This window comes from Myotis myotis, unplaced genomic scaffold (assembly GCF_014108235.1).
Source record: "Myotis myotis isolate mMyoMyo1 unplaced genomic scaffold, mMyoMyo1.p scaffold_m19_p_1, whole genome shotgun sequence".
Classification (NCBI taxonomy): Eukaryota; Metazoa; Chordata; class Mammalia; order Chiroptera; family Vespertilionidae; genus Myotis; species Myotis myotis.
Genome location: NW_023416313.1, coordinates 167,090,801 through 167,116,559, shown reverse-complemented (window position 1 = coordinate 167,116,559; position 25,759 = coordinate 167,090,801). Strand labels below are relative to the sequence as shown.

Sequence of the window (25,759 nt, the reverse complement as noted above, 5' to 3'; positions counted from 1 at the left end):
AGAATAAAACAAAGCAATTGGACCTATGTATAAGGGATGGGAAAAGTTAAGAATGTTCCAAGTTTGCAAATTCAGTTCAAATTAAATAAGGCTGTTTATAAACAGATAATGTGGATGATTGTGAGAGAAACACATTATCAGCTTACTTTGGCCCCATGAGATTCAAATTAGCTCACACACCCATTGCGAGATCATTTGATTACAAGTGCCAGGGATTATTTTGAACCTGAACAAAAAGAGTCTGAAGAGTGACTGGTGATAGCAGTACACTGGGGAATAATAAAATTTTAATTTTACATAAACATTATCAGATTATTTGGAAAGAAAATGTATTTTCTAGATTCAGGGCTGATGTTGGTAGCCTTGAGTTTTTAAAACCTTAGTTCAAGTTTTGAGCTTTTATAGGCAATTAGAGGCCCATAAAATTCATGCACTTCGGGGGGGGGGGGTGTCCCTCAGCCCAGATTGCAAGAGGGCGCAGGCCAAGCCAAGGGATCCCACTGGAGTACGATCAGGGCTGGGGAGGGACACAGGAGGTTGGCCAGCAGGAGAAGGATCATAGAAGGGCTCCAGGGTGTGTCCGGCCCATCTCGCTCATGGGCTGGACCCCAACAGCAAGCTAACCTACCTGTTGGAGCGTCTGCCCCCTGGTGGGCATTGCACATCATAGCGACTGGTTGGCTGGTTGACTGTCTGCCCTCTGGTGGTCAGTGCACAACATAGCGAGTGGTTGAGCAGCCTTAGCATATCATTAGTATATTACACTTTGATTGGTTGAATGGACGACCGGACACTTAGCATATTAGGCTTTTATTATATAGGATTGCTCAGTGTATTCCTTTGAGTTACATCTGCAATCTTCATCTCTCTCGTCTGCCTCCGGGTATACATACCTGTGAAGGAAAGGAAGAGAGATGAAGAAAGCAAGAGAGGAAAAAAGCAATGGAGAGAAAAGAGGAGAAAGGGAGATAAGAGTTTCCAGTTATATATCTCTGAAAAATAAATTTAATTCCTCAAAGATTGTATTTGAGAAGTGAATACAAACCCTCATTCACAGTTAATGTGAGATCAAGAACATTTTATTAGCAAGGGGGCCAGGCTCTCTCTGGCTTCTCATTGCATGATGCTGCTGATTTGTGGTGGGTGGATCATGCCACTGACTGACTTCCCCCGGCCTTGGCCACCCAGCCCATCAATAGGAAAATCAGGCAGTATGGTCTCAAAGACCCTTTCTCATTTGCCCATTCTGTGAGCTTTTCTTGCTAGTGTTGCACATTATAATTGTTGTTGATTTGAGAGTGGGAGAGGGAGAGGGGGGGCGGGAAGGAGAGAGAGAACTGGATTCTCCCTTGAGGGCAGGACTTGACTCTTGTACTGGTTTGTATTTCTCTAGAACAGCCCCTGCTATTGCTTAGCTCTCCACAGAGATGCTAAACCCTATGGTAGTGCTTTTGCCTGGGTCAGTTGAATAAACTCAATTTCTTGCAATTTACTAAGATCTTATATCCACACTCTCTCCTTTCCTCTCTGCTGCTTTACATATCAAATGTATATAGAAACAAAGGTAAGATACTTCCGTCTGGTAAGAAGAGGGTCATTTTAAAGTTCTTTCCACCTCATCCCTGGACTTAGAGGAATTTTTTTTTAAATTTAATTTATTGACATTGGTTAATAACATTACATAAGTGTCATGTACAATTCTATAATACATCATTTATATATTGCACTGTGTGCTCACTACCCATAGTCTAGTTTCCTTTTATCACCATATATTTACCCTCTTCATTCTCCCTTTCTCCTCTGATAACTGTTACCTGTGCCTATAAGTAGGTTTTTGTTTGTTGATTTCTGTTTTATATCTGACATGTAAGTGAAATCATATGTTCTTGTGCTTTTCCGTGTGACTTATTTTCTTAGCTGCTTCTCTCAAGATCCCTCCATATTGTTGCAAATGACAGTATTTCATCCTTTATTATGGCTGAGTCGAATTCCTTTGTGTATATGTACCACATCTTCTTTATCCAATCATCCATCGAAGGATACTTCGGTTGTCTCCATCTCTTGGCTACTGTGAATAATGCTGCAGTGAACATAGGGGTACATATATCTTACAAATAAATGTTTCCAGATTTTCATATGGCAGCTCTATTCTTAATTTTTTGAGGATCCTGCATATTGTTTTCCACAGTGGCTGTACCAATTTGCATTCCCTCCAGCAGTGTATGAGGGTTCCTTTCTCTCCATATTCTCACCAACACTTGTTATTTCTTGTTTTATTAATAGTAGCCATATTAACAGGTGTGAGGTGATATCTCATTGTAGTTTTGACTTAAATTTCCCTGATGGCTAGTGAAATTGAGTATCTTTTCATACATCTGTTGGCCATTTGTATATCTTCTTGGGAAAAGTATCTTTTCAGATCATCTACCCATTTTTAAATTAGATTGTTTTCTTCTTGTTGTTGAGTTGTATGAGTTCTTTATATATTTTGGATGCTAGCCCCTTATTTGTAGTATTCTTTGCAAATATTTTCTCCCATTTGGTTGGCTGCCTTTTTGTTTGGTTGATGGTTTCTTTTTCTGGCAGAAGCTTTTTAGTTTGATATAGTCCCATTCATTTATTTTTTTGCTTTTACTTCCCTTGCTTTTGAAGTCAAATGCTCTAAAACTGAGCTATACCCCCGCGCCTCCCTTGCTTTTGGGATCAAGTTTATAAAAGCCTCTCTGACACCAAGGACCGTAAGTTTGGTATCTATTTTTTTTCTATGTATTTAATTGTTTCAGGTCTTATATTTAAGTCTTTAATCCATTTTTGAGGTAACTTTGTGTATGGTATCCAATAGCAGCCTAGCTTCACTCTTTTGTATGTGGCTTTCCAATTTTCGAGGCACCACTTAATGAAGAGCCTTTTAGAGGAGTTTTTTTAAGCCTCAGCTTCCTCAGGATTCAGGTTGAAACAACAAAGCTTGAGTGATTTCCTTCATAGTTGTACATAATTTTTCAGTTTCTTTATGTATTTACACAGTGTTCTTTGAGCCTCACCACAATCCTGTGTAGTGGTCAGAGCATTCATGTTAAACCCATTTTCAGGAAGAGGAAATGAGCTGCAGAGAAGGTGAAGTGCTTTGCCCTATATTTCCAGAAAGTAAAAAAGTCACTCAGATTTGACACCTAATCCAGAGCTTCTTACCTACAACTCCTCATTCCACACCCAGCTCTCTCTCCTCACAGACACGAGATTCCTGAACAGTCCATCCCTCCTTCTGAAGCAGTCATTCGATTCCTCACGTGTACAGATTCAGGGAAGGAGTACAAACAAACGTCGGTGTTTTGAAATGTGTGTTTCAGGTGTTCTCTTTCTCTCTCGATGCAAATAAGCACGATTTCCTCCCTAGTTTAATAGTGGAAGAAGGCAGAAATTATGATGCCTTCTGGATTGGGGTGGATTTCTGCCGGTCAGGAGTCAGATAATGACGCGGGGCCACAATTTTCCAATTTTTACATTGACATCTGGTATTAAATGTCTGCAGTTTGCTCTACTGCGTCAGATTTCATTCCTTGGTGACAAATCACGAACTTTTGCAATTCTCCAGCCGAAGCATTTTGCTGAACTGCCTGGAAGCCAGAACATGATCCATGTGTTTCAAAATGCTCATTGCAACATATTTGGAGGCCCTGGCTGGGCAAATCTGTAGGTGTGGAGCTATAACTTAACCAAGAGAGGGGCCTATCTGTCCTAGAGTTTCCAAACCCCTTGGCAGATCTACTCCTATAACCCGTGCAGAATGCAGATCAGCTTGGAGCAGTGTGGTAAACATCCTGTGCTCAAGAAATAATAATGAGTTGGCCAAAAATCTCTGGCTATCTCAGTTTGGATTCCTGTAAGGTTTGCAGGGGCAAGTTTAAATTTTTAATAAACTGCAGCCCTGGGCTCATACAGAAAAATCATATTGAATCAGGATACACGAAGATATGATGCTTAACATAATTTGAAGGTAATGATCAAAGAGAAAGGCGGTTGGTTCATTCTGGTCATAAATGTTTCTATTCTTCCTGGCTTCTAGGTAGTGTGAGCAGTGAATAAGATATTCCTTTTTTTGTAGTTGTTAATCCTCATTTGAGGATAATTTTCCATTGATTTTTTAAAGAGAGTGGAAGGGGAGAGAGAGAAACATCTATGTGAGAGAAACACATGGATTGGTTGCCTCCCACATGCACTCCGACCAGCAGGGGGACCAAACCTACAGCTGAAGTAGGTGCTCTCGACTGGGAATTGAATCTGAGACCCTTTGGTCTGCAGGCCGAAGCTCTATCCACTGAATCAAACAAGCTAGGGCTAGGATATTCCTTTGATGGAAGATGATCTTACTGCTGGTCCCCTCTTTGATTATCTTCCCTCAGTGTGCAGCAACATGTAAGTATAGCTGATGCACTGAGATTAGAGATGAATTCCACTATCTACAGAGCATCCTCAGAAGAGGTTTTGAATAAAATTCCTATTACTTTCTTGAAATGATGTCCCTTTGATAGATGTAAAAGAATTGGGGCTCATAATTAGGTGACTGGGGGAGATACTAAAGTTATTATCAATCAGTTTGGCAGGGATGTTGACTAATAAGAATGGACATGAGTCATTCATGACCGGTGCTGCCCCACGGCTAATGGTGCCTGGCACCCAGCCTTATTCTGACCACATTCTAAGTCACATATGAAAACAATTCATTTTTCTTCATAAGGTACCAACTTGGTCTGACTAGATAAAAAAACAAAATTCTAAGCCAAGTAATTCATAGATACTATAAGGCAAGTCAAAATATTTCCTTGGTGCTGGTTTGCTATACCAGCTAATAGTTTGTTTTGTAAAGCTATAAAATGATGTTCTGAACACCAGGAATACCTTTTAACTGCACAACATTGATGACAAAATATCCTTAGGTATTGTGAATGATTTTTTTGTATCTGTATGAATTACTGACATTGTTGATTAAGTAGTTTTATAAATAAAACATTTATAAATAATTATGGTTCAGGAGTTTGGGAATTCAGTTAAATTTTTGATGATAGAAAAGATCACCAGGAATATCTCTTTGATTGACTGGACTTTGTTTTACGGTTCTGTTTCTTCCTCAAAGTTCTCAGTGTAAGAGAACTTACAGTCAGTACACACTTCATCATCTCAGATGTAATGTGCTAATACATGTAGCACTGCTGGGCTAAGCACTGAGTGTGGGAGGTGAGGGTATGAGATGTATAAGAAACAGAAACAGTTTCTCTTCCCTGCCCTTGGGAAGGTTCTAATCTAGAATCTTTCCACGGAGCATTACACATACCATAGTTCATAGAATTTAGGATGGCATGAATTCAAAGATGCGTCATTAATTTATAGGCTACTTGGAAACAAAAAAATATTGTCAATTTTAGAATTTTAAGGATGTCATTGCATGTAAAATTTATTCCTAATTTTAGAGATTTAAAAATATGAATATGGTCTTTACTGGGTTGTAGAAGGTTGAGACATGGCTGGTGGAAAAATACAATGTATGGACGGCAACTACTTTTTAAAGAGGTTTGAAGGGCATAATAGTTTCAGTAGTTGTTAGGGGATAATAAATTATTTTTATTTTGCAGCCTAGGGAAAGGGAGAGCCTGGAGAGGCAGGGGAAAGAAGGTGCTCTCAAAGGGGGAGTGTTTCAGGCCTCTTCACAGCAAATTAATGCTGTAAAGAACAGTGAGGGCGCTGCTGCAATGATCCTGGGCAGATGCACCGCACCCCCCAGCAGCCCACAGAGAGGATAGGTAACCTCCAGGCAGTTCCCGGGACCTCTGGGCTTTGCCAGGTGCTGTGAGAACATCACTTCCTCCTTAGATACCCACTGTCTGGCCCATGGGGCCCCTGGGATTTAACTGGTATCATTCTGGCTAGTTAATCTGAGTCATTTACTTGTATTTTATGTTCTGCTGCAGCATCCTCCCAGAAAGAATGAGAAGGTTATTTATTGCTGGATTCATTTATTAATTTTGTAGAGGAAAGCACTGGTGTGATGATTGAGTGTCTGGGTTCTGGGTTCAGTAGCCTGGGTTTAGCTCCATCCTCTCAAGAAAATTCCCTAACAAAAAGCTGAATTAATACAAATAAATAATCAGAAGCTGCCCAGGTTACCAGAAAAGCAACCACAGGTTTGTACTCCAGAGGGCTGCATCGTCTTTGCCCCAGAGGAAATTTAACAGGCCTTTGGGTTGAAAATTTGGGCTCAAGGAGGTTAGATAGAGCGGGACTATTGGAGAGAAGGTTGGACTCTGAGGGTTAAGGAGAAGCCCCAATGACCAAATGCTGGAAAGATGGATTTCACACATCTGGGATAGAGGCTGGTGCATTTTATTGAGAGGCAGAGATTCTAATCTTGCTTGTCTCTCAGAACCCCAAGAGGCAGAAGGAGGTGTTACACCTTGATGCTTTGGGTATGCCTGGGGGATGATCCGCAAGCAAGGTAGTTTGGTCTGTGGCCAGCGGAGAGCTGGAAGGGCAGCTGTGCCCAGATATGGGGAGCCAGACATAAACAGTGGAGACATGGAGGCCATGGACATAATGACACTCATTAGGGACTAAGGGACTAGGTCCTTCCCTGGTTCCTGGAACAGGTAAGACCTGAGATTCTTGTAGAAGTCAAGAGAATGGGGCAGGGAGACTGGAGGTTCAGAGCCAGACTAATTGGATATAGAAAGATAAAAGAATGTAAGGCATTTCTTATATTTCAGTTCTGTGGAGCAAACTCATACCCATTAAAAATTCTTCCACTTGCTATTCTGTATGATTATCATCATTATAAGCTCATTTTGAGAAGTAGTTCTCATGAGTTATGTGTGTCTAGTCCACATTACCTGTAGGGCTTGTACTCTTGCCTTTACCCCAAACTCTTTTATCCATACAGTAGTGGTGTTCCTTAATCCACCTACCCACTAGGCTGAAGTCAAGGATATCAGACCCACGAAGGCTATTCTCCACTGGACACTCATTCTCTTTTTTAAAAATATATTTTTATTGATTTGTGAGAGGAAGGGAGAGAGAGAGAGAGAGAGAGAGAGAGAGAGAGAGAGAGAGAGAGAGAGAGACTTCAATGATGAAAGTGAATCATTGATCCCACTGGGAATCAAGTCCACAACCTGGGCATGTGCCCTGACCAGGAATTGAACTGTGACCTCACTGAGCCATGCTAGCTGGGCTGGACACTCATTCTTATCAACTGTCATTTCCACTTTATCTGGGCTTTCTATCTGATCCTCTGAAAAGTGGCCTGGAGACTTTCTCTAAAACAGGATCATAGAGCATCCAGAGGCATCCAGTTGACTTATTGCTGGATGGGAGGGCTCATCAGAAAGAGGGGAAGAGGATGAGTAGAGTGCCTTCTCCATATTCTGGGTGCTCTGGATGGCTCCAAGGTAGAACTATGTTCTCTGGGTATCAGTGATGATTGAAACAGGGTGATAAGGTGGGTGGTCTGTCTTGGGCATCCTCCGTCACTCAATCTTTACTCTTCTCAACACCTACCACTACCTTCCTCATTCAAAGGTTGCTCTTTTACTTTTGTCTCACTATCCTCTCAGTTATCTGCTAACTCCTGTAATAGTGTTCCAGTTGATGCTCCTGCATTCTGACAGGGGACTTTCTATTTCATGCAGGAATCCCCTTCAGAATAAGCCTACAGGTGGCATTCAACCTGTGTTCAAATGTCCCCAGTGATGCAGCACTCATGAGCTGAAAGCAGCTGACCCCCTCACAGGACAGCCCCATTGGTGAGAAAACACCTCCTTCTCCCGACCTGGGATCTGTTTCCTCACAGACACCACCCATTGCCTGTTCTGCCCTTGGAGAAGAGGGTGAATCAGTCTCTTCCTCATGATAGCACCTCAAGTATTAGAAAACAGATGTTCTCTCCTCTGTCCTTCTCTCTTCCAAGTTCCATCACAGCTTCTATTTACCACCTATAGTATTACAGCAGTCTGTGGTCTGACTTGGGAGTTGGAATTGTCCATGATCTCTAAAATATTTTAATCTTCCTTGGGAACCTTGTCCTGATCTTGGAGGGAGTACCTTGAAGGTGGAAAAATATACAAAAATAGAAACTGAGAAAAAAGGTGATGACAAGCTAATGTCCAAATAGTCATGAAAGTTTCCTTAACATCACTGCTTACTGTGGGCTAGTCCCATATGTCTTTGGTACAAAAAAAGTTGAAGAACAAAAACCAATAAAACAAAAAATGTTCTCATGGAAATGGAGGAAGTTGAGGATCATGGGGAATTAGAAAGGCGGTATAATTGGGGAGAAAGCCATGAGACAGACTGAGTTGTAGGAAAGAAGTGAAAAACTATCTACACAATGGGTAGTCTGGCTTCCTGAGAAGCAGAGAGAAGGTGAAGCATGCTGTCATTTAGAAAGCTCATCACCTGTAAGACTGCTTAGCGAAGACACTTACCTTTTTCTAAACCATTTCCCCACTGGGGATCATTGGACCTTCCTTGAAGGATTGTGAGGATTACATGAGAGAATGATTACAAAACAGAAGCTAACTTTTTTTTTTTTAGCCTTTGTTAAGTGCTGGGTATTGTGCTAAGTCACACAGGCATTATCTCATTCAATCCTCACAATAACCCAGTGAAGTTGGTACCATTATTCCTCCCCACCTTTTCAAGTGAGAGAAGAACCTTAGAAGTATCTTGCCCAGAACCATCTATAATAATAAAAGGGTAATATGCTAATTAGACTTGACATCTTCCAGACATCATTCTGGACATCCTTCCTGATGAAACCAGGGCCAGAGGGAAGCCAGCCTGGGTCCTGGGTACCTGCGGGTGGCCAGATGAGTGAAGCAGCTGGGTCCTGGGTGCCAGAGGGAAGCTGGTGCTGGCAGCTGGGGCAAGGAAGGCCTAGTCTTGCATGAATTTTCATGCATCCGGCCTCTAATCCTATATAATAAAAGCCTAATATGCTAAGTGTCCGGTCGTTCATTCAACCAATCAAAGCATAATATGCTAATGATATGCTAAGGTTGCTCAACTGCTTGCTATGACGTGCCTTGACCACCAGGGGGCAGATGCACCAACTGGTAGGTTAGCTTACTGGTAGGTTAGCTTACTGCTGGGGTCAGGCAATCGGGACTGAGTGAGATGGGCCAGACATGCCCGGGAGCCCTCCCGCAGTCCCTCCCTGGCTGGCCAACCTCCTGCATCCCTCCCCAGCCCTGAGAATGCACCATTGGGGTCCCTTGACCTGGCCTGTGCTCTCTCGCAATCCAGGACTCCTCAGGGGATGTCAGAGAGCTGGTTTCAGCCCAATCCTGCAGGCCAAGCGAAGGGACCCCACTTGCACACAAATCTGTGCACTGGGCCCCTCTATATATACTAGAGGCCCGGTGCACAAATATTTGTGCACTCGGGGGGGAGGGGGGGTTCTCTCAGCCCGGCCTATGCCCTCTTGCAGTCTGGGACCCCTCGGGAGATAATGACCTGCTGGATTAGGCCTGCTCCCAGGTGGCAGATGGCAGGCCCAATCCCTAGGTGCAGCCCCTGGTCAGGCTCAGAGCAGGGCTGATTGGGGAGTTGGGGTGCTGCCCCCTGTCATGCACAGAGCAGGGCGGATCAGGGGGTTGGGGTGCCGCACCCTGTCACACTCAGGGCAGGGCCAATGGGGAGGTTATGGCTCTACCCCATCACACACAGAGCAGGGCCCATGGAGGTAGTTGGGGCGCCGCCCTCTATCACCCACAGAGCAGGGCTGATCAGGGGGTTGGGGCACTGCCACTGTCACTCACAGAGCAGGGCTGAGCAGGGGTTGGGGCACCGCAGCCTGTCACACACAGAGCCGCAGGGTGATCAGGGGTTGGGGAGCTCCCCCCATCAGGCACAGAGCAGGGCTGATCAGGGGGTTGGGGTGCCTTCCCCTGTCACGAACAGAGCAGGGCGGATAGGGAGGTTGTGGCCCCGCCCCCTGTCACACACAGAGCCACAGGGCAATCAGGGGGTTTGGGCGCTGCCCCCTGTCATGCTGATCCCGGTGCCGGGAGGCCTCTCGGCTCCTCTGATCCCGTTGCTGGGAGGCATATTACCCTTTTAGTATATGGGATAGAGACCTGGTGCACAGGTGGGGGCTGGCTGGTTTGCCCTGAAGGGTGTCCTGGATCAGGGTGGGGGTCCCCACTGGGGTGCCTGGCCAGTCTGGGTGAGGGCTGAGGGCTGTTTTGGGGCTGGCGGGTGACTGAAGCTCCCAACCGCTCCTTTTTTTCTTTTTTCTTTTTTTATTCTGGGCCAGCTTTACCTCTGAGGCTTGGCTCCAGCTCTTAGGCCTCTGCTGCTAAAAGCAGGTATCTGGTTTGTTTGGGTTCTATAATCGAAACACTGTTTCAACTCCAGCTCTGAGATCCCGGCTGGCTGAAAGTAGGTTTCTGGGGTTTTGTTTAGCTTCTATATTGTAACAATGTTTCAAACTGCAAGCTCAGAGGCCAGCAGCGGCAGGCGGGGAACGTTGAAGTCCTCCGTCACTGAAGCAAGCAAGCCTCATGTTCACTTCAAGCTGCCTGGCCGCCGGCCGCCATCTTGGCTGGAAGTTAATTTGCATATCACCCTGATTAGCCAATGGGAAGGGTAGCAGATGTATGGCTAATTACCATGTTTCTCTTTTATTAGATAGGATATATATATATATATATATTCAGCGGTTCTCAACCTGTGGGTCACAAACAATGAAAATACATCCTGCATATCAGATATTTACATTATAATTCATTACAGTAGCAAAATTACAGTTATGAAGTATCAACAAAAATAATTTTATGGTTGGGGGTCACCACAACATGAGGAACTGTATTAAAGGGTCGCGGCATTAGGAAGGTTGAGAACCACTGAATTATATATATATGAAGCTGGGATCCAAAGCCCAAGGGTCTGGTTCTCCCATGGCCTGTGGTTTTAACCCAATGTCATGTCTCAGACACTCAGTTTTTGAGTTCAGTTTTTCTAGTTCCTGGTGGCTTACTTTTGGTCACGAGTGTGCACACTACTCACTACAAGTCTTTATTTTAGCGGATTCCCTGAGTTTCCAGGATTCATTATTTCTTAACTTTGTTTGTTGTTTTTTCCCCCCCTCTTTCCATCTTATGAGTTAATATAAGGAGAAAATAGCAGGTTGTTTTCTCTAAAAGTTATCTTATCTTCTTTGTTTCTATTGTAGAAAGTCAGCACATGCCTTGAGCTAACACCAGGAATGTACTGATTTTCCATGGAGCCCTGCTCTGGGGATTCTCCAGACCCACCGACTGGAATCAGTCTCAGCAAACTTTCAACACAGGTTGCTTTCCCCCATATTGTTTAGTAAAGTGCTTCCAAATTTTTTATGGCCATGAAAGTATTTTTCAGGCAGGTCAGCCAGAACAGGTTGCTCCAAATTTTTGAGTCAGCCCCAGAGCTCTGCAGGCTTAAAAGACTTGGTCACTTTTGTTACTGTCTTCCAGGTTTTGGTGCTGATCAGCAGCAGACAAACCTGCCAACCTCATCTCTCTCAAATTGCCATATTTTTGTTTTAAATGTGGTACTAGGTGGTTTGAGTGGATGCATGGTCTGCTAGAAAGTTGACTGTGTCTCTGAAGGTACCTTTCTCCAATGGAGGATTGCCAAAAACAAAACCCCTATGCCACGCCAAGATCCACCTCACTAACCTGGATAGGACAAAATATTTTCTACAGTATTTCCATACATTTCTTTTTTCTGCTGTTTTTTTTTTTTTTCATACCTCATTTCTCCACACAATTAAATAAAAAATACAGAGATATTTAACAAGTTGCAAAGGTAAGTTATTTATTCTAAGCTTCCCCCAGGTGCACTTGATTAAGGAAAGCTCCCTCAACTCGGAACCCCAGTGTCCTGGTAACTGGATGTGTGTTGGTTAGAAGATAAGATACACCTGTCGGCTTCAGGGAAGCAGTTGTCCCCGTGACTGCATTTATAGTTCTTATGCATACCCCTGGGATCACACTATTACAATCATGCTGATTTTCTATTAACAAGCCTGTCTTCTCCTCTAGAGAGAGATACTCTACGGGAAGGGACCCAGACCATATTTGCCTTCAAATTTCCAGTGAATTGCATGGTTCCTGGAAGATACTTTGTTGTCACAATATCTGCTAAATGAATGAATGAGCATGATTCAGACAATGAAAGTTCTCTTCTGCACAAAGCATTGACGTGGTCTTTTGGCAACATTAGACTTAGAAAATGTATCTACCATTTAACCAGTGATGCATGAATACAGTGTGTTGACCACATCCTGGGGAGAAATTCTATTGTTTCACTGCTTTAATCATTATTTTGTGTCAATATCCAGCATGAAGTAAAACCACACAGGAGTTACTGAGTTCTTAAAGACCTCATTAACTGAACCCCACACACGAAAGGTCTATTTTAAATGCACTGCAATCTTCAGGGCTTTAGGCAGTTTTTTCTCTGTGACTAATAAAGTATTTTTCCTTGGATTTAACTTTTTATATTTACATTTTCCCCAGCCTGGGTTGTCATTACTTGTTTATATTTTATCTCTGTTTATTGTATCTATTCCTCTATTTCAAACCACTTGAGTCCTTTGGAAAATGAGGTGGGATGTGACTAAATAAATAAAAAGATGCTTTTATGTCATACGGAGGTGACTGGGACTCAAATAAGAGACTGTGGGGGAGGCGATGGAAGTTGTCTTTCTGTTTTCCACTGGTCACTTAATTCACATTGCTGCTTGCTTCTGCTAACTAATGTAGATACTGGGGAATCATACCTTCCAAAATAGTGACTGGAAGCCTTTTTTAAAAATAATATAACTTAGTCATGGCACTAAAAGAACCAGTCATTCCACCTCAACAGTTCTTTCCAGCCCCCAAAGAACTCCCCGGGTTTTGTTCTTCAGGTCGTTAGGGCTGGGATGCCTCATGAGAACATTCTTACTACTTCTTGGCATATCAGTTAATAAAGCAACAGGCTGCATTTCTGGGATCTCTCGGGGATATAGGCGTAGCATAAAACCCTCAAGGGACTTCAGGTCAATGAGGAACAGAGTTTGGCACATGGCATATGAAAACAGTTGAAATAGCCCTGCGTTTGGAATAAGAACAACTGGGATCATGGCCAGGCTATGGGATCTTGAGCATTTTACCTAGTTTTTCCAGTCTTTATTCCCTCGCTTGTCAAACAGAGCTGATAGCAAGGGTATTCTCAGGATTAAATAAAAGAATGAATAGCAAAGAAGTTTATAGCTTACAAAACAATGTGTGAAGAATACATCTACATTAATAAAAGGGAAGCATGAAAATTAACCGTCCCTCCACTACACCCACCAGCCAATCAGGGTGAGTATGCAAATTAACCCAACAAAGATGGTGGTTAATTTGCATATGCAGGTGTGGAGCAAAGACTGAAGATGACTGGACTGAAGACTGAAGAGGCTTGGCTTCTCTGCTGTGGCTGGACCAAAGGCCTAGGTCCCGGGTGCCAGAGGAAAACCGGTGCCAGCAGCCAGGAGAAGGAAGGCCTATTGCACAAATCTTCGTGCAAAGGGTCTCTAGTGTTATAATAAAGAGTGTTTAAATTTGATATAAAATGATGCACTTGAAAGAACTTCAGAGGCATATTAACCTAGATTCATATGTCCTTACTAGCTGTCGGGTTGGGGCAAGGTACTTGACATCGATGAGTCTCAGTTTCTTAATCTGTACAATAGGTATATCGATGCCTGCATCACAGAGCTCCTGCGAATGTTAGCAGCAATGTATGGGAAACATAAAGCAGAGTGCCTGGCATATAATATGCCCTGAATAAATGGGAGCTTTCATTTTATGATTACTCTAAAGTAACAATAGAAATCACATATAATTTAGCCCTGGATTGTTTGCCTACAGCCTGTTGATAGTGTAGGAGTTCGGAGAAGAGGCACACCAACTGTATTTGGTGTCTTATTTAAAAGGCCTTAGGGAAGAGGAGTGATTTAAGATAGGCCTGCAAAGGCAAGTAAGCTTTACTTAGGAGGAATAAACAGTAGTTTACTTACCCAAATTAGTGCTCTGGGTGAAGATAGGATGGTTCAGTCAGGATCACACATCCTTCTCAGATCTTCTATAGCACCTAGCACTGGAGCCTGAGTTATTTACATATCTGCCTGTCTCCCTGTGAACTCATGGGAGAAAGCAAATTCATTGTTTTCATCTTTGTACCACATAAAGTAGTAGCTCTCAATCTGGTGACTTTCAACCCATGAACTTTCAACCCATAAAGCTTTTAAAAATACCCAGGCTATGGCCTCATGCCACTCCCATTAAATAGAATCTCAGGGTATGAGTTTTGGGTATTATTGATGCTTTTCAAAGCATTCCAGGCATTTATCACATGAATCCCAGTTGAGATCCAATGCCTTACAGCATCAATCACACATGAGTATAGTCATGTGCTACATAACAACGTTCCATCAATGAAGGATGTCCTAATGCATGGTGACAGGAGAAGATTTGACTTTGGGTGGTGGACACACAGTGCAATATACAGAGATTGTAACATAGAAGCCCAGAGCCTCTATGTTCATGCTGACCAATGACATCCCAATCAATTTAATAAATACATATATTTTTTATTTTTTTAAGAAGAAAAATCTTTATTACCTTAGAATTGGCAAAGATTTCTTAGACATGGCATCAATAGATTGATCCATAAGAAATAAATATTGCAAATTGTATTACATCAAAATTTAAAACTCCTGCTTTTAAAAGGCTCTGTCAAGAGAATAAAGACAAGCCACAGATAGAGAAAAATATTTATAGATACATATCTTATGAAAGACTTGTATAAATAATGTTAGGAATAAGGTGAGCCCCAAAATTTAGAGGTCCAGGTAGAACACAAAGCATACTCAGGAGCCAGAAGTCAGGCAAATATCTCTACTTCTGCAGAAGGGTGTGCACATACATGGTCTGGGAGCACACACACTATATATATTTATACTAGAGGCCCGTTGCAGAAAGATTCCTGCAAGAATAGGGCTTCCTCAGGCCTATTCCTGCAAGAACAGGGCTTTCTGAGGCTGCGAAGCCCGCTGAGGCAGACTTTGCTCCCTTCTCTGCTGCCTCGCTCCCTCCTGTCTCTGCTGCCTTGCTCCCTCCCTTTGCCACTGCCTCACTCCCTACCATGTCGCTGCCTCAGCTCCACTTTCATCTCCGCGGCCTTGGCTCCATTCCCTTCTCCGCTGCTTTGCTCCACTGCTTTGCTCCCTTCTGCAGCGCTTGGCTTCCTTCTACGGTGTCTTCAGTCTTCACTCTGTGCCTGTGTATGCAAATTAACCGCCATCTTTGTTGGGTTAATTTGCATATAGCTCTGATTGGCTGGTGGGTGTAGCAGAGGGATGGTCAATTTGCATGCTCCTCTTTTATTAGTGTAGATATATCTACACTAATAAAAGACAAACATGCAAATAGACCATACCTTCGCTATGCCTTAAGCCATGCCCACCAGCCAATCAGAGCGACTATATGCAAATTAACCCAACCAAGATGGCAGCCATCAGCCACGGAGCTGGAGCAAGCAGGAGGCTTGGTTGCCCCAATGATGGAGGAAGCCAAGCTTCCCAGCTGCCGCGGCCGGCTCTGAGCTCCACTCAAAGCAACAAAGTTTTAATTATAGAAGGTAAATAAACTCCAGATACCTGCTTTCAGCCGGCCATGGCCATGGAGCTGGAGCGAGCAGGAGGCCCATCCTGGCTGGCTCTGAGCTCTACTCCAGGCTACAAAGTTTCAATTATAGAAGGTAAATAAATCCCAGAATAAAAAAGAAAAAAGAAGAAAAAGGAGAGGCTGGGAGCTTCCGTTGCCGGGAAGGCTTGGCCAGCCTGAAAACAGCCCTCAGCCTCTCACCCAGACTGGCCAGGCACCCCAGTGGGGACCCCCCACCCTAAAGGGGGTGTGGCCAGCCTAAAAACAGCCATCAGCCCCTCACCCAGGCTGACCAAACCTCCATGGGGTGAGGGTCCCCACTGGGGGGGGCTTGACCTTCCTGCAAACAGCCATCAGCCCCTCACCTAGGCTGGCCAGGCACCCTAGTGTGGACCCCTACCCTGAAGGGGGTGTGACCAGCTTCAAACAGCCATCAGCCTCTCACCCAGGCTGGCCAGGCACCCCAGCGGGACCCCCACCCTGATCCGGGATACCCTCAGGGCAAACCAGCCGGCCCTCACCTGTGCACCAGGCCTCTATCCTATATAATAAAAGGGTAATATGCAAATTGACCCTAACAGCAGAACGACTGGGAATGACTGGTCACTATGACACACACTGACCACCAGAGGGCAGACGCTCAATACAGGAGCTTCCCCCTGGTGATCAGTGTGCTCCCACAGGGGGAGCTCTGCTCAGCCACAAGCCAGGCTGAAGGCTGCCAGTACAGTGGTGGTGGTGGGAGTCTCTCCTGCCTCCACAGCGGTAAGGATGTCTGACTACAGCTTAGGCCTGCTCCCTGCTGGCAAGTAGACATCCCCTGAGGGCTCCCGGGCTGCCAGAGGGATGTCTGACTGCCAGCTTAGACCCCATCCCCGGGGAGCAGGCCTAAGCCAGAAGGTCGTCATCCCCCAAGAGGTCCCAGACTGAGGGAGGACACAGGCCGGGCTGTGTACTGGGCCTCTAGTATATATATATATTTTAAAGATTGTAGTGGAGCTTAAAAATTCCTATAACCTAGTGCTGGTGTAGCCATTTTAATGTGATAGCCAACATTACTTGTGTTTAGGGTGATGCTGATGTAAACAAACCTACTGCACTGCCAGTCATATGAAAGTATAGCATTTACAGTTATGTAAGGTGCATAATACTTGATAATGATAAGTGACTATGTTACTGGTTTATACTTTTAATTATTAGAGTGTACTCTTTCTACTTATAAAAAATGTTTGCTGTAAGCAGTGTGCTATGCCACTTTGGCAGCAGCCTCACATATCTCATGATTACCGAGACTCTTGATTGCATCATTTTCACTTGTGCTTGATTTAATTTTGTGTTGTTTTGTACAATGAGATGCCAGACAGGCTTGTAGCCTAGGATGGTAGGCTATACCATACAGCCTACCTGTAGTGCTAGGCCAGACCACCTAGGTTTGTGTAAGTGCATTCTAGGATGTTTACACATCCACGAAATCACCTAACAATGCATTTCTTAGATGTACCCCTGTCATTGAGTGGCACATGATTGTAAATGCATATTCAATTGGTGAGGTGGTGCTGTGAAACAAAACTTGCCATAAATCAGGGCTTACTGTGATTAGGCATTGCGGGTTCTAGCTGCAGTTCTTTCCTGACTGCTGGCCAGGCTCTTTGGCCTCCCTGGCTCTGGGCCTCATCTGCCCAATAGGGAGGCTAGGCTCTGTCTCCTCAAGCCTGGGTGTTTATGGTGCAGCTAAGCAGACACTGTCTACCCTCTTGTTTGGGGATCCAGGCTTAGTGGTGAAATTGTGGGGGTGCGCCTCTTGTTTTCCCCATAGATACACTTCTCTCCTCCCGCACCAGCCTTTCTGAGAGGTGCACCAGAGGTGGTCACCAAGGACATTTGAAAACTGTTTTCCTCTTTTCCTAAAAAAATGCCATGCCATTATCAATATGTGTTTGTTTTGTTTCTAATGAAGGAAGTGAACCCCTTTTATTGGAAACACCTTGTGGAAGGAGGCGAGGGCCTCTCTCTGCAGTCTGGCAGCTGAGAGAAGAACTGCCGGCTGCTTCCCACCTGTCCCCCTAGCCAAGACTGACACTGCCCCAAATGCTTTCCATACGTAAACCTCGGTGAAGTTTCCTATGGACACAGAGCAGATTGGGCTCCAGTCACCGTTTCTGGCCAAGGAAACTCAAACCACATGCTTGGATGGGAATCAAAAAGTGGTTCTCCCAGAGGCACAACGTAAGCTAGTGGCACCTTTTCGTCCTAGTCATTGACCCTTTCTCAAGGACCAGGCACCAGCCAAGCCTATAAAGTAGTTGCAAATTGCAGTACTGAAAACCATGTGCACTTGGACAAGGACAACGGATGCTCCTCAGGAGGCAGCCATCTACTTCACCTCCTCAAAAGCAACGGAGGAGCCTGGGAACTAGGAGGAAGGCAGTACACATGGGCAATTTCATCTGGCATCCCAGCTTCTCAGTCTGAGTGTAGGGCCAGGAGGTGGAGCACAGACAGGTCCTGTGCCCTGGTCCTCCTGGGTCCCGAAGTGAGTATCAGAGACCCCACTGACTGGGAGCCAGGCTGGATGGCCTCAGGTTTGTGAGAGTTTTGAGGAAGGGCATTAGGTCTGTTGGTGGGTGGTGGCCACAGCCATCCTGAGAATAAGGTGTCCTGTAAGGACAAAGTCAGCAGCCTTAGAATCTTCTAGAGAACAGTCCCTGACCATGCCGCCCATCTGGCAATTTGTAAATATTTTCTGCCAGAAACCCTATTGGAGCTTCAGTTCAGCATGGTGCTAGGGAATGAGCTCAGGCTCTGTAGCCAGAACAAAGTCCCCTTTTTCCTACCCCAGTTAATTGCTTCTACATCTAACCCAGTCATTTAACAGCCTTGGAACCTCAGCTTCCTCATCTGCAAAATGGGAAGAATGGTAACCACTGCAGAAACTTTTGCAAGGATTAGCTCTATAGTTAAGTAGTTAAATGGATGGGCTCTGAACCCGGGATGTCTGAGTTCAAAGCCCTCTTTACCACAGTCCAGATCAGTGGCCTTGATGAAGTTAATCATTCTCTCCCTGCCTCCTTTTTCTTACTTGTTAAATGATGATGATAATAGGACCCACCTCATCAGGTTGTAGTGAGGACTGAATGAGTTAATACTTGTAAAATCTCTTGGAATAGTGTCTGGTACAGAGTAAGCATTCAGTAATAGAATGAGTAAGCATTCAATAACAGGATGAGTTAACATTTATTGTGCGTTACAGCCCTTCACACAGTGGCTGGCATTCCGGACATGCCCAATGACTGCTGGTTATTATGACAACTGGGCCTATTACCCACTCAGCCAAGGAAAGGAAAATTTGTCCTCACCTCTCATTTCCTCCTTCTCGACCTCCTGCTATGATTCAAATGTGCTCTGAATCCCTGGAGGCGTCATCCTGGCCTTGAGGGAAGAGAAGGAGGAGCTGTGGGCCAAGTGAATGAACAGGGATGTCAAACTGGCAGCTTGGAGCCCAGGCCAAGGATCAGCTGACCTTTCCACAGGAAGAGGAGAAACCACAACAGCCCTCCCTTTTCTGAGCTCTCACTGAGTCACGCTAAGTCATTCTTGAGTCTCGCTCCAGGACAAACAAGTTTCTACACAAGCCGGAGAATGTATATTTAGGGACCCAGGCTCTGTGCTCAGACCAGGATGATCTGATGAGGCTTCCTGGGGGGGAGGGTGGGGTAGACTGTAGGGTAGAGGGTTCTGGCTTCCAGGGGTCTCTAAACCCCTGAGGCAGCTACAAAAGAGGCTGGGTACCTGTCTTAAAGAGGTATATTCTTTTTGGAATCAGAGGAGAGGAGAGGGAGAAGTAGTCTCCGGTTGGCTCTTTAGCATAATTACTATTATTTTTGCTAAAATTAGCCCATTTACTCTACAAATATTGGAGGGTCCACCATGTGCCAGACACATGCTAAAAATGCTCTTAAAGAAGGTCTCACAAAATCCTAAATAATTACCATATAATATTTTTAGTTTATACCATTAGTGGGTTCAAAGTGTGGTGGGGGCTTAATGGACAGGGAGCACACACAAGCTTTACAGAAGAAATGACTGGGAGTTGAGCAGTTGGTAATCCACCTGAGTTAAAACGCTACCTCTGCTACTCCCTCTTTCGTGGTCTCTCCACCTGTAAAATATAATGGCACCATCTTAAACAACTTTGTGTGTGAATTGAGTGAGATAAAACATACAGCATGCTGGGAATACAGTATTTTATTTTAAAACAGTAGCTGCTTTTAATCAGTGAAAATCTGCATGTGCCTGAAAATTCCATGTGAGTATTTATTTTTTATTTTTTACAAATTACAGCATATTTGTAATTTGCTATTCAAGTTTTTGTTTCATGGATGGTTGCATCTGAACCTATAATCCTATAGGCAGAACCACTGAATACTGTCCAGGTTGCCCAAGATCCCTGCACACATATGGCCAGAGTGTTAATGAGTAGGAGTTCAATGATGGGCTCACATATTGTCTCTTCTGCCCAGACTGCCTAGCCTTACAGGAAGTCTTCGGAACCATCCACACAAGTTGGCTGCATCTTGAAGTTGGGGAGAAAAGGAGAGAAAGACAGAATTTCTCCAGGACTCCAGGACACTTTGAGTTCAGAAACTCTGTGATTCCTCCTTTGGAAAACTCTTGTCCCCTCAGCGGGTGAAGGATCTACTGTATGATGAATGAACCTTCACCAAATTGTTCAAAATGCCTATTGAGTGTCACCTTGTGCCAGGCATGTGAGTTGCATGTGCTTGCTTGCCATCATCTATAATTCCCATATAAAGTAAGAATGGCTGCAGCATCCCAAAGAAAACAACGGCTTTAGGCCATTCATCACTTCTAGGGAATAGAAGTATCCCTGGTTCTTTCTTGTTTTGCTATCTTCCATTAGTCTCATAGAACTTTGTCTCCATTTCTATTTTTTGAGAACTCTTCCTCTCTCTCATCATCTAGACCAGTGATGGCGAACCTATGACACGCGTATCAGAGGTGACACGCGAACTCATTTTTTTTGGTTGATTTTTCTTTGTTAAATGGCATTTAAATATATAAAATAAATATCAAAAATATAAGTCTTTGTTTTACTATGGTTGCAAATATCAAAAAATTTTTATATGTGACACGACACCAGAGTTAAGTTAGGGTTTTTCAAAATGCTGACACGCCGAGCTCAAAAGGTTCGCCATCACTGATCTAGACTGTGCCACAGCACATCTTTGAGAGGGCTTTTACTCCTCACTCACCTCCCTTTTCCCTGTAGGGCTATTTAATTGTGAGTTCTCCTATGACATTTAGGGATTTGGTTTATTAATTTATGTGCATTGTATTGTTGTTGCTAAGTTTGGTCTGTGGTGAGTCCCCAACTAGAACACACACTCTTTGCAGTCAAGGGCCATGTATTTTCATTCTTTCATGGTCCTGATGTCTTTTAAGGGTGTCATCAAAGCAAGTTTCAAAAAACAACTCCCTAAAATAGGGCCAAAGAATATTTGAGATGTGCTTGGCTGTAATATTATCAAGAGAATGTAGATGTAGTACCTAAACTTTCTGGACATTCCTGAAATACCCACTATTCAAAGTTGGCCTAGAATAAGATAGAATTATGTCTGGCCCTCACATGCCTCTCCACTGATCTCACATTGCACTCCTTCTTGCTCTTTAATCTCAAGACTCACTGGCTCTTTCAAGTACTTTAAAGACACTACTTTGCACATACTGTTCCCTTTGTCTGGAATGCTTCCCTCCTCCCTCTGTCCCCACCCTCTGCTCACATTAGCTCATTAACTCCCACTCACCCTTGAGGACTTCTCTCAGTTATTACTTTTTCAGAATCTCCCCATGATTTCCCTCACTAGGCAAAAATCTCTTTATTTCTAATCTTCTTGTAGCACCGTTACTTCTCCTTCAGGAAAACTAATACCTAACACATTTGCTGTGTAATTGACTAGGAACGATATCATTTTCCCTCTCTAGATGGCAAGTTCCATAAGGGAAAGGCTGGTGTCTCTTTCTATTCATCATTTCATCCTTAAGACCGAGCATGTAATAGGTATTCAATTAATCTTATAAGCAAATAATTTGATATAAATACTTGTATTTAAATCAATCCACAATCATTTACTGAGCATCTATTGTGGAAGAATGTGATGAGACTTACTGAGTGCTAGAGGCAAAGACCAACAGTAGTTAGCATAATAAATGCAAAGTTCGTCAGAAGGCTGATGGACTTTGATATTCAGCAGGGCTGAAAATCTGCATATTATTACCTGCTGCTGTCTGAACAGCTGCAGGCAACTCCCCTAACCTGCTAATCCTTTATTGTTTACCAAACCTTACCATTGATGTGTGTTTGCTTTGCTGAAGGGCAAATGTATATTGTAGTAAATAAAAAGCTGTGGGTCCAGAGATTCAGAGAGCTTCTCCACTAGAGGGAAGTGATCCACCTGGTTCCCCAGGCCTTCCAAATTTATATTTCTTGTCTAGTATTCTGTTTATGTCATAGCCTCTTCTCCAGATTCCTGAACACTTGCTGCAAAAGACTGCAGCAATTGAGGATAAGGAAAAAGGAAAATGCTATGAGTTATTGAGATGCTAACAGCAGACAGGATATTGAGTGGTGGCAAAGTAGAATAAAGAGCAGGCCAAGAAAACTGGAAATGAAAATTGAATGGTATTAGAAAGAAAGGCACACAGAATGGGATGGGCTTCACTCAGGAGGGTGATGGAATGCCATTGGGACTGGTAGAGAGCTGATATGTTTGTTGCTATGTCAAATTAGTGGCACCACTGAGTAAGAGTATGTACATTAGCTATCTATTGCTGCATAACAAATTAGCCCAAAACTTTGTGGCTTAAAACAACACATTATCTTATAATTTCTGTTGGAAGGGTTTTGTTGGGTCCTCTGCTCTGGATCTCTCACAGGTCTGGCCCTGTAGTCTCATCTGAAGGCCTGACTAGAGAAGTATACATTTCTAAGTTCACTCACATGGTGGTTGTTGGGATTCAGTTCCTTATGAGATGTTGGGCTGAGGGCCTCAGTAACCTACTGGCTAATGTTCAGAGTCCTCCTTTGGTTCTTTGCCTTGTGGGGTTCTTCACAGGGTAGATCACAATATGGCAGCTGGCTTCATCAGAGTGAGAGGGCAAATGAGAGTGCATGTGAGGGAGTAAGAGCATGGCAGAAATCATAGCCTTTTATAACCTATTCTTGGAAGTCACAGCTTATCATTTTATGCCATATTCTATGAGTTAGAACAAGTCACTAGATCCAGACCACACTCAAGGTGAGGGGATTACACAGAAGGTAGAGATAATTGTGGGGGCGGGGGCATTTCAGATGTTGCCTACCACAGTCCATGATTGCTATGTCCAGTTAATACTAAAAAGAAGAGCAAGATTATTATGGTTATATTTCAAGGGTTATGAATTGTGTTATGGCTAATTAGCAGGTATAAGAGACAAGATAAACTAGGAATACATGGTTCACCGTCTTGCACATTATAGAAAAGCAATTGGAAGGGGAATTGCTGTGATTTAGCCTTACTTTCTGCTTGAATCCTATCTTAGAACGTCCCTCCCCAACAGAAATCAAATTATGATAAATACAGAAAAGAAAGGCAGAATTTTTGAGACAGATGTACTCATCAAATTCATGCTCTGAGACTTGGGATAAGCATTCTGAAGAAAGTCCCTTGTTCCCAGCCCTCACAAGATTCCTGCCACACTCCAACACTCACCATCTCCACAGTCCTTTCCTAGACACTTTTGAAAATTAAGAAACATGCAAGTGACCATATGGGTATTTTATTGCAACCCAAGGACAGTATTATCATTAGGGACTGTGTTTGTTTTGTTAACTTTCTACTAAACATGCATTGATTAGAAACAGACAACTAATCGAGAGTCAAGACTAACAAGATGACCTCAAACAGAGAGCAGAAAGCTCTTAGAAAGTACTGTTATTTCAATGATTCCTTCTTGCTATGAAAAAGAATTGTGTATATGCCCAGCTGGCTTGGCTCAGTGACTGAACGTGGACCTATGAACTAGGAGATCATAGTTCGATTCCTGGTCAGGGCATGTGCTGGATTGTGGGCTTGATCCCCAGTGTGGGCATGCAGGAGGCAGCCAATCAATGATCCTCTCTCATCATTGATATTTCTATCTCTCTGTCTCCTTTCCTCTCTGAAATCAATAAATAGATACATATGTATAAAAGAATTGTGTATAAATCTTTCTCCTCTAGCAGTGTTGTGGCTTCCCAGGGTTATCAGAGTTGAATCTGATTCAGATGAAATTGTAGACCCTGGAGCATGAGGGACAAAATTGTAAATGGATATCAAAGGAGGAATTCAGAATGATTATAGGGAAATTGTGCTTTCTCCAGTTGTCTGCCAACAAATACATTGGCCCTGTCCAAAGAACAGGGGTTAAACTCTGGAAGATGAGCTTGGAGATGGGAGACTGTACTCTGGCTTCTGTGATAAGTGGGTAGCCTGCAGGTTTTGAGAAGAAGTGAAGCAAGCCATATTTATGGTTCACTTCACAAATAGTGGAGGATTGGCTAGATCAAAGAGAAGCAATCTGGAGGAGCTGCCTCCTAGCTTTTAGTTTGAAGGACTTCTATTTTTTTTTTTTTTACAAGGATTAGAATAATTTAGAATGCGTTCTCTGCCATAGAGTGGGCCTGTGAATCTTTCTCAGGAAATCCCTGGGTTCATTTAGGTCTTTTGCCCTTCTATTTCCTACCCACAGTCCCTGGGGCTCTAAAGGACCAGGGGGGAATTATGGGGAAAGTGGCTAGGAGCTGTAGGATCTGATCTTGGCTTTGCAACTACTTTTACTATGTCAATTCTGGACAAGTAATATAACTATCTCTGTGAACCTCAAATTTTTCACTCTGTAAAATGAGAAAAATAACATCTACCCCACTCACCATGAGTATTAAATGTGATGTTATAGGTGAAAGCTGCTTACAAAATATGGTATATGAGCAAACCCTTTTACTACAGTCATATTCTCTTCACTGATTTCCTATTCACCCAATTATTTGTCCAACCATTTATTCATATTATCTCATTGACTCTGCTATTCCTCTACGGATTAAAATTTGTTTTTACTTTCTTCTCTTACATTCTTCTTTGCTTTTATGCTCTTACTCTGTTCCTTGTATATTTTCTTTACTCATTAACTCATTGTCTTGGCTAAATCCCCTCAGTTTCTCCCACTATCTGTCTTTACTTCCGGGCCAATTCCTGCCCTCTATTCCCTTACTCTGTGTCATGTCAATCTCACCCCTTCCCAATGCCATATTACATCCCAAGTTGCCCAGAAGCATCATCCAACCTCCCATCTCTCTATGCTGGGCTGATCTTTGCCCTGGGAAGCATCATCGAAGAGCTCTGTCCCTAGCACAATGATGATGAGTTACATTGCAGTTTCCTCATCTGAGGAATGAGTATGCACACTAACAGACTAGGATGCTATGACTTTAAAATACCTTTTGTGGACAAAAAGAGCTACATTTACTATGCTGAAGTTATAAGCCTAATAAACATCAATAGATAACAACTATAGAACATTTATAATATGTCAACAACATTTAAGTTATTCAATTATATAAAACTAGAAGGCCCGTGCACAAAAATTTGTGCACTGTCAGGGAAGGGGGGTCCCTCAGCCCAACCTGTGCACTCTCACGGATCACGCTGCCGCTCACCCTGCCCGCCCCGCCCACCCCGCCCAAGACACTGCAGGCCATGATCTCGCCTTGGGCGGGGCAGCAGTATCTGCCTGCAGTATGCAAATTAGCCGTCATCTTTGTTGGCGGTTAACCGCCATCTTAGTTGGCAGTTAATTTGCATATCATCCTGATTAGCCAATGGGAAGGGTAGCGAAGTTACGGTTAATTACCATGTTTGTCTATTATTAGATAGGATAAGCTCTGTGAGGTAGATATTATTTGAGGCTCATCTACAGTAAATAAACTTCCAGAGATTATG

General features: G+C 43.5%; 1 long non-coding RNA gene across 2 annotated transcripts; it reads right to left on the bottom strand.

The window, feature by feature from the left end:
• Window positions 1-794: 794 nt before the first annotated feature.
• LOC118651658 lies at window positions 795-19,329 on the bottom strand. 2 transcript variants are annotated; one of them, XR_004966314.1, is made up of 5 exons: window positions 19,300-19,329; window positions 19,082-19,176; window positions 15,204-15,339; window positions 14,078-14,200; window positions 795-893 (listed from the first exon to the last, which is right to left on the bottom strand). It is a non-coding gene; the product is annotated as an uncharacterized LOC118651658 (long non-coding RNA). The 2 variants fall into 2 exon arrangements; XR_004966316.1 differs by having other exon boundaries at window positions 14,078-14,193.
• Window positions 19,330-25,759: the final 6,430 nt, after the last annotated feature.